The sequence below is a fragment of the Scyliorhinus torazame genome, chromosome 5 (genome assembly GCF_047496885.1).
Source record: "Scyliorhinus torazame isolate Kashiwa2021f chromosome 5, sScyTor2.1, whole genome shotgun sequence".
Taxonomy (NCBI): domain Eukaryota; kingdom Metazoa; phylum Chordata; class Chondrichthyes; order Carcharhiniformes; family Scyliorhinidae; genus Scyliorhinus; species Scyliorhinus torazame.
The window spans coordinates 124,856,119-124,866,047 of NC_092711.1; the positions used below are offsets into that span (position 1 = coordinate 124,856,119).

Here is a 9,929-nt window from a genome sequence, read left to right on the forward strand (position 1 = left end):
CTACTTAAACCCATGCCTCCACCCTATCCCTGTACCCAGTAACCCCACCTAACCTTTGTTTGGGCACTAAGGGGCAATTTAGCATGGCCAATCCACCTAACCTGCACATCTTTGGACAGTGGGAGAAAACTGGAGCACCCGATGGGAACCCACGCTGGGGAGAATGTACAAACTCCACACAGTCACCCAAGGCCGGAATAGCTGAAACATCAACACACTGCTCCTGGTAGTTGATGGTATAGTGGTTCAATAAATATAATTAGTGGATTAAAAGTGTGTGTAATGTAGAGTTAAACCTGAAAATGCCAGATTAACTCAACAGGTCTGGCAGCATCAAATCCCTCCAGTGCAGAAGGAGGCCATTCGGCCCATCGAGTTTGCACCAACCCTACAAAAGAGCACCCCACCCAGGCGCACTTCCCTTGCTCTCTGCCCATAATCCCACTTCACCTTTGCACACTAAGGGGCAATTTATAGCGTGTTCACACTGGGGAGAGACCATTTACCTGCCTGGAGTGTGGGAAGGGATTCACTCAGTTATCAATCCCGATGAGACACCAGCGCATTCACTCTGGGGAGAGACCATTCCCAGTGCACCCTGCAGACACCCTGCAGAAACACGAGTGAATTCACACCGGGAAGAGGCCATTCACCTGTTCCAAGTGTGGGAAGGGATTCTCTCATTCATTCACCCTGCAGAAACACCAGCGAATTCACACCGGAACAAATCCTGTAAAAATATTTGAATATTGCTGTCAAAGCTTTTCCTCTTGTACTCATCAGTATAGATGCAAGAATACCAAATTTAAAAGAGAGCAATTTATACTGACTGAGTATAAATTGGTTGGCAAATGGACTCCGATTGGTTGAGGGGCTGCCATGAAGAATGTACCAGGGAAAAATTACCTAAAGCTTTTGTTTAAATGCAAAAATATCAAGTGGATTCTGATTGCTTGATGTGTTGGCATGGGGTCTGCATCAGGGAACATTTGGCCTCCAAGCTTTTGTTTAATTGAAAAGATGCAGTCCCAGGACAAATTCTTTTGTGTGCAGAGGTCTAACCCTGCATTTGAATATGAAAAATTCCAAGATCTGGATCTAGTCATGAACAGAGTGGATAGTTAGGAGCTTTTTCCCAGGTTGGAAGAGTCAATTACTGAGGGACAAAGGTTTAAGGGGAAAGTTTAGAGGAGATGCGTGAGAGAAGTGTTTTTACACACGGTATTGGATGCCTGGAACTTGCTGCCGGCGAAGGTGGTGGAAGCAGGTATGATAGTGATGTTTAAGGGGTGTTTTGACAAATACATGAATCGGGTGGGGAAACAGGGCTACGGACCCTGGATGTGTTGAAGGTTTTAGGTTACATGGGCAGCATGGTCGGCACAGGTTTGGAGGGCCGAAGGGCCTGTCCCTGTGCTGTACTTTTATTTGTATTTATAATCTTTGTATCGTCCACATTCTTAACAAATCCAATTATTTCTTCCTTAGGCCATAACCTATTTGTGTACCATGTTTTGTTCAACCCCTTCCATTAGTTTTTGAGATCTATTGTTACCCACAGGAATGAAATCATGCTTTGTAACTCTGAAGCTTAAGGGTACTGTCTCACAATGAGGTTTCAGGAAAATCCTGATCCGAAAACTGCTCTGAAAACTCTGCTGATATTTGGACAGCTGTGACAAATTCAGTTTAGCACACTGGGCTAAATCGCTGGCTTTTAAAGCAGGCCAGCAGCACGGTTCAATTCCCGTACCAGCCTCCCCGAACAGGCGCCGGAATGTGGCGACTAGGGGCTTTTCACAGGAACTTCATTTGAAGCCTACTTGTGACAATAAGTGATTTTCATTTCATTTCAAATTCTTCCCCAGCAGTATCGACAACATTCTCAAACAATTAACATTCAAAACAAATCACAACAATCTCAAAGAAAAGGTCAATTTATCTGATCTTCCATTGTGAACGGATACTTTAAAATGTTTTCGAGATCCCGGTCTTAACAAAAAATAGATCAGCTCTTGCATGGGTCATACTCTGTCGGTGAGCTAAATTATTTACAGCAGAATTATAGGGGGGTGAACATTATCTCTGCTCATCTTCTGTGGCAGAGGTACTTTCAGTACATTGATCAGCCTGATGTCTATTCTCAGACAGTGTTACACAGGGGGAAAAGGGGGTGATTCAAGTCAGCAAGTCAAGGCATCCTTTTTAAATGGCCAGTTCAAATTTAAACCTAGAATTAGAAAATAATTGGAAATGGGAGAAAAGAAAGTGTTTTATTCACAGATGTTGGATACAGGAGGTTTCAGTCTGTATTTAACTCAACCTTCATTCACAAGCTGGAGGATCAGAGTCCTTCCGGTTTTCAAGAGCCACCCCATTGGCCAGACCATTTCCCTGGAAACCTTGGCTCCATGAGATGATGGGGAGGGTGGTGCTGAAGATGTTCCTGCGGAGAACAGTGATTCCTATTGGCTGATTCAGGCCGGGCTCCATTGTGACGTCTCAATGCCTCAGAGGGTCGTTCCCAGCCAGCGGGAGGAGATCACTGGTTGCAGAAGCAAGACATAGCGGATTGGATGACAGCTCAGCGCGTCAGGAGGTCAAAGTGCTTCCCAACACCACGTGGGCTCAGGTTCCGCCCTCTCATTGTGGTCGGAGCTGAGCTTAACCAATGGTAAGACATGGCACACCGGACTGATTGCAGCCAATCAATATATGAGCTTTGTACTAATGGCGACAAGGAGCTTCCTCTATTGTCTGAGTCTGGAGCTTGTGAATCTGCTCATTCCTGCCCAGCAAAGCTGCTGCTGCTGCTCCATCTCTGAATGAAGGTTACGCTTCACACAAGCTAAAATTTCATCCTCTGTCCCACATCTGTGAGTAAAACACTTATTTTCTCATTCTGAGCTTAAGTGATTGACTTGCAGGAACTGGAGGGAAAGGAAGTGAATCCAGGGAGGGTGCAGACTCTGGAAAGGTTGGCCCAGGTCTCTCGTGAAGACAGTGACATCCTTTGCCCCCTCAACTTGATCCATTTATTTGTCTGACTTAAAGGATGGTCTCTTTTCTGATGTTCACAACTAAAGGGTTTTGTGGCTGACATAATGAATTAATATAAGACAGAGATATGTCTCGTGTTATAAGGTCTGTCATTTGTCAAAATTTGCAGTGCAGAAGGAGGCCATTCGGCCCATCGAGTCTGCACCGGCCCTTGGAAAGTGCACCCCACCTAAGCACACGCCTCCACCCTATCCCCGTAACTCAACCCAACCTTTTTGGACACTAAGGGCAATTTATCATGGGCAATCCACCTAACCGGCACATCTTTGGACTGGGAGGAAACCGGAGCACCTGGAGGAAACCCACACAGACACTGGGAGAACATACAGACTCTGCAGAGACAGTGACCCAAGCCAAGAATCGAACCTGGGACCCTGGAGTGGTGAAGCAACTGTGCTACCGTGCTCCCATCATGAAATACATTCATTATTACTTTTGTCTGTTACTGTAGCTGTGTTGTATATTTCCAGTCGTAGAACCATTACAGCACAGGAGTCCCATTTGACAACTCAAGTCCATGTTGTCTTTCAGTCGAGGAATCCAGTCAGTCTTATTCACTGTCCATATCCCCATAGTCCTTCAAGTATATTTCTTTACCCATTGAATTCCTGTTTGATGTAGTTGAATGTCTCTGCATTCACCACCCTTGTAGGCAGCGTGTTTGTGTTCATAAACAATCATTATCTTAATCTATTTCTACTGCTATGGCTCATTAAACTCTGATCAAGCAATACAGTACTGTAGGTGAAACAGATTTTTAATCCGGGATTTAAACGCGTATGTTTTTAGTCTAGCATCTGCATCAAGATTTTTAGTGCTGTACTCGACAGGAAGTGGTGAGCATGGATCTGTAGAGGAGTCGCACAAATTGTCACCTACAGGAGAATTGGGAGGGTGTACAGCAGATTGAGAACAGTGTGTGTGTGGATGGAGATTTACAACTTTCTTTAAAATAAGAGAGGAAAGAATGTTCCATTGGAACTAGAATTGTCTGTTCTGAATGTCTATCCTGGACTGACGGTGATAACTTTCCTAAACTCCTTTTACAGGACGTTAGAAGTAGAGAATTTGGGGCCAGAAATCTTGAGCTAATCATCACGTTAGGATCTGAGAGTCACTGAGTTCACAAATATCATTGGTCTTTGACTCTCAAAGGAGAAATGTTTGTCTGCTTCAAAAGGTTTTAAAAATCGGTGTGACTAGAAAGGCAATCAGACAACCCCCCTCTCCCCCCGAGTGAGAGTGTTCCAGCAAACTGAGAGCGGAAGACTTTTACCTTGACATAGCCTGTTAAAGCTTTGCACCATTCACATTGAGGGGAGACCATACAAGGGTTTTGTGCGTTGATGAGGCTTTAACTGATCATTGAATTTGGAGAGGCATTGGACACTTGCACTGTGGAGAAACCATGGAAATGTGGGGACTGTAGAAAGGGATTCTGTACGCCCTCTGCATTGGAAACTCATCAACGCAGTCACACTGGGGAGAGGCCGTTCATCTGCTGTGACTGTGGGAAGGGATTCACACAGTCATCCAACCTGCTGAGACACCAGCGAGTTCACACTGGGGACAGACTGTTCACCTGCTCTGAATGTGGAAAGGGATTCACCAATTCGTCCAACCTGCACACACACCAGTGACTTCACACTGGGGAGAGGCCTTTCACTTGCTCCAAGTGTGGGAAGGGATTCAGTCATTTATCTAATCTGCTGAGACACCAGCGAGTTGGCAGCAGGGACAGGTCATTCATCTGCTGTCAGTGTGAGAAGTGATTCCGTGATTCATACACCCTGTGCCTGCATCAGTGAGTTCACACTGGAGAAAGGCCGTTCACACTGGAGAAAGGCCATTCACCTGCTTTGACTGTGGTAAAGGATTCACTCAAGTATCCAACCTGCTGAGACACCTAGCAAGTCCATAAGTGATGACAGGGGTTGGATTCTGCTGTTATTGCTGCTGTGAATCACATCCAGGAATGAACCATGTTCATTCTGACGGTTGGAGAGTCAGAGAGTTTCTGCTGGACTGGCCAGTCTTCCGACTTTGCTTCCAGTGGGCCGGTTTTGTGATGGGGACTGCAGATTTCGACTGAAGTGATTCACAAAAGCAGATGTAGTACATTTATTTTATCCTGGATAGTAAATAGTGTTTTCCCTGCCACTACAGGTTAAACTAAAATGAATACATTTGTCTCTATTGCATTGGGTCGGCTCAGTTGGTCTGTTTCAGTATTTATGCTGCATCTGACCCTCCGCCCACCCCTCTTCATCTCCCCATCAGCATCATCTCCTATTCCAAATCTAGCTTGTCCACAAGAGGTAGGAGCAGAAGTAGGCCATTCAGCCCATCAAATCTGCTCTGTTATTCAATGAGATCATGGCTGATCTGACATGATCCTGAACTCCACTTTACCGCCTTATCCCCATAACCCCTGATTCTCTTACTGATTAAAAATCTGTCTATCTTAAACTTGAACATACTGAATGACCCAGCCTCTACAGATAAGGAGGGGGAGGGAGGGTGAGAGGAGGGAGGCGGGATCAGGATATTGAATCGGATGATCAGCCATGATCATAATGAATGGCGGAGCAGCCCAAAGGGTCGAATGGCCTGCTCCTGCTCCTATTTTCTATGTAACTATTCACAGGATTGTTTGAGCAGGACTTCCCTATTTTTACATCCCATTCCATTTGAAATAAAGACCAACATTCCATTTGTTATCCCAATTACCTGCTGAACTTAGAAGGGGTCGAGAGCTTCAAGTTTTTAGGTGTCCAGATTACCAACAGCCTGTCCTGGTCCCCCATGCTGACAATATCGTTAAGAAAGCCCACCAACGACTCTACTTTCTCAGAAGACTGAGGAAATTTGGCATGTCAGCTACGACTCTCACCAACTTTTACAGATGCATCATTGAAAGCATTCTTTCTGGTTGTATCACAGCTTGATATGGAGCCTGCTCTGCCCAAGGTCGTGAATGTAGCCCAGTCCATCACGCAAACCAGCCTCCCATCCATTGACGCTATCTATAATTCCCGCTGCCTCGGAAAGGCAGCCAGCATAATTAAGGACCCCACGCATTGTGGGCAGCACGGTAGCATTGTGGATAGCACAATTGCTTCACAGCTCCAGGGTCCCAGGTTCGATTCCGGCTTGGGTCACTGTCTGTGCGGAGTCTGCATATCCTCCCCGTATGTGCGTGGGTTTCCTCCGGGTGCTCCGGTTTCCTCCCACAGTCCAAAGATGTGCAGGTTAGGCGGATTGGCCATGATAAATTGCCCTTAGTGTCCAAAATTGCCCTTAGTGTTGGGTGGGGTTATTGGGTTATGGGGATAGGGTGGGGGTGTGGACCTTGGGTAGGGTGCTCTTTCCAAGAGCCTGTGCAGACTCGATGGGCCGAATGGCCTCCTGCACTGTAAATTCTATGATAATCTATGATTCCGGACATACTCTCTTCCACCTTCTTCCGTCAGGAGAAAGATACCAACTTTTGAGATCACATACCATCCGACTCAGGAAGTTTCTTCCCTACTGCAATCAGACTTTTGAATGGACCTACCTCGTATTAAGTTGATCTTTCCTCTACATCCCAGTTATGACTAACATTATATTCTGTAGTCTCTCCTTCCTTCCCTATGTACGGTATGCATTGTTTGTACAGCATGCAAGAAGCAACACTTTTCACTGTATACTAATACATGTGACAATAAATCAAATCAAAACTGGCAAGAGACTTCACCTAGCTTTCTGTGACTTATCCACAAGGACCCCAAGTCCCTTTGTGTTGCAGCTTTTTGCAGTCTTTCCCCATTTAAACAACATTCAGATCCTTTATTCTTCCTGCCAAAGTACATAACTTCACATTTTCCTCCATTATATTCCATTTGCCAAGTTTTTTGCTGCTCACTATATCTCTCTGTAGACTCTTTGTGTCATCCTCACCACTCGCCCTCTCCTTCAACGTATTCATGTTGTTCACCTCAACCACTCGCAGTGGGAGTGAGTTCCACATTCTCACCACTCGCTGGGTAAAGAGGTTTCTCATGCAATCCCTATTCGATTATTAATCCCTTCATAATCTGAAAAGATTTCACCCGGTCAGTTTTCTCTTTTTCAGAGAAAAGCACCCAGCCTTTCCTGAGGTTTAAATGCTCTCAGTTCTGGCGTTATTCTTGAGATTCTTTGTATCTTCTCCATTGCCTCTATTTTCGTTTTCAAAAAGGAGATCACTGTCTAGTCTAACCCTGATTCTAAACAAGTTGATCATAAGTTCCCTGATTTCCAAGTCAATCCCTGGAATGGATGCCAATATATGGGATCTCTATCGAAGGAAGAGTTAAGGTTCTTACCGAGTCTGGAGAGTGGATTGATGAGATTGGCACCAGGGATAGGGGACTTCAGTTAGTTGCAGAGTCTGGAGCAGCTGAAATTTCAGATCAGTCACTCTGGTAGGAAATGGGCCATTAATCCGGTCATGTCCATACCAGTCCTCTGGAGAACAAACCATTCAATCTCATTGCCCTGTAACCCTGAAATCTAATCTCCCACAAGTGCCCATCCAATTTCATTTCAAAAACATTTGATTTCTCTGCTTCTGCTACCCTCGTGGCTGAGAGTGCCGGGTCATTACCACTGGCTGCATCAAAATATTCTTCCTCACATTCCCCACCCCCACATTTCTTGACCAAAAGGTTCAATCTGTGTCCCCTCCTCCTTGAACCATCAGGGAATGGGAATAGCTTTTCTTTATTCACCTTGTCCAAACACGTCATAAACGTGTCCAGCTCGATCAAATCTCCTCTCAACGCCCTTTTTCTCCAAGGAGAACAAGCCCACTTTCTCCAACTGAACCCTGTCGCTAAAATGGAAACAATCTGCAGGGTTATCGGGAAAAGGCTGGAGAATGGCACTGAGCCACAATGCTTGTTTGCAGAGCCGGTGTAGACACGATGGGACAAATGTTCTCCTTCTGCACAGTAACAATTCTGTGATTCCTCATCCCTGGAACCATTCTGGTAAATCTCTACACCCTCTCAATGACCCTCACATCCTTCCTCCTCACATCCTTCCTAAAGTGTGGTGACCAGACTGGACTCAATATTCTAGTTGTGGCCTAACCAGAGCTTTAAAAATGTTCCGCACAACCTCCCTGTCTTTGTGCTCAATACCTCTATTTCTGGAGCCCAAGATCCCATTTGCTTTGCTAATTCCTCCCTCACTTTCCTGTCACCTTCAATATCTCTGCACATCTATCCCTGTTCATTCTTTCGAACTGTGTCATTCAGTCTACATTGCCTCTCCCTATCCCATCTGCCAAATCACATCCCTTCACATTCTCCATATCAAACTCCATCTGCCACTTCAGAGAATGTTCGCGGAGATGTAAGAGTTAAACTATACAGAGAAGAGCAGACCCTGCTCTTTTTAATGTCACCCACAATGGAAGACAAGTCTCTGCCTTTCAATGAGGCTCATAGAGCACAGGAGGTAGTTCAGCCCATCGTGCTCCTGCTGGCTGTTGCAAACATGTCGTTTCATATATATGTTTTAGAAAATAACTTGCAGTTTGGGGAATTGGAATTCCTTTAAATGTAGATAGATGTAAATTCAAGTGAAACAAGCCTGGGTTAATTACAGTGAAGAAGTAGCCATTGTTGATTTAATAAGGTCAGTCAATGGTGTGAACAGTTAAACAATGTATGATCCGTCATGACTTTTATTTCCTCACAGAGGCAGTTTGCAGGATGTGTGGACAATCAGCAGGAACTGTGGGACTAAAAGCCCAGAGGTCCATATGAACCCGGAGTGTTCCCAATATTTAAATCCCTCAGCAAGACGATAGTAAAGCCCAAGCTTTGATTTAGATTTGTCATGTGTACCGAGGTACAGTGAAAAGTATTGCTCTGAGTGGAGTCCAGGCAGACCACTCCATACGTGAAATACATAGGACGGATAAGTGCATTATGTAAATACTGGACATCGGGTGAAACATACGGAGTGCAGTGCTACAACTGTAGAGAAGATGCGTAAAGATATTAATTCAGTCCATAAGAAAATCATGCAGGTGTCGGTTAACAGCGCAGAGAAGCTGTTTCTGAATCTGTTAGTGCCTGTTCTCAAAACTTTTTGTTTCTTCTGCCGATAGAAAAGGTTGGAAGAGAGAATAACCCGAGTGGGAGGCATCTTTGATTATGCTGCCCGCTTTCCCAAGGCAGCGGGAGGTGTGGACAGAGTCAATGGATGGGAGGCAGGTTTGTGTGATGGTCTGGGCTGTGTTCACGACTCTGTAGTTTCTTATAGAGTCCACAGTTTTGAGTGTTAAAAGTGAAAGTTGCTGAATCAAAAGCCAATGGAAGGACCCCTGTAAAATCTTGGGAGATTGGCTGGAATACTAAGGAGAATTAAAGTGAATTGTGGAGAGCTTTGACACACCTTTGGGATGGTCCCAGGAACATGTGAATAAACCTTCAAGATATTGTTAAATGTAAGGGAATTATTTGGGGGTAGGGTGGGTGGGGAGAGAGTTAAAAAAGTTGAACTGGGTTTACAGCAGAAATCATTATTAACTATAGTGTTAAGTTAATAGTGCTGGTTTTTAATTTACTTTTAAATATCTAGTAAAGTTTGTTTTTGTTTAAAAACATGACATTTTGTGACTCAATTCTTTCAGTTAATCACCGTGTGTTCGAATTTATCTTTAAACATTAACCGTCCCGACCAGGATCATAATAACATGGACAAAAAATGTTTCAAAATAAATTAAAGAAAAAATATGGTTTTCCTTCCTTTATCTGTTACCCCTCTCCGAGGATACCCAATACTTTATTAGCGAGCAAATCTTTTTGTGAAACAACAAGGGAATTGATTAC

The 9,929-nt window shown here is 44.5% G+C and overlaps 2 protein-coding genes across 2 annotated transcripts in view; one reads left to right on the forward strand and one right to left on the reverse strand.

Annotated features, from left to right (window-relative positions):
* Positions 1-6,288, forward strand: part of LOC140419700 (uncharacterized) — a 39,850-nt gene extending 33,562 nt beyond the window's left edge. The window contains exon 4 of the transcript XR_011945989.1: positions 4,110-6,288. The gene's annotated coding sequence lies outside the window, so the exon portion shown is untranslated. The remainder of the gene's footprint in view (positions 1-4,109) is intronic.
* LOC140421804 (uncharacterized) overlaps positions 1-9,929 on the reverse strand; it is a 314,633-nt gene that overhangs the window by 259,551 nt on the left and 45,153 nt on the right. The window lies entirely within an intron of this gene.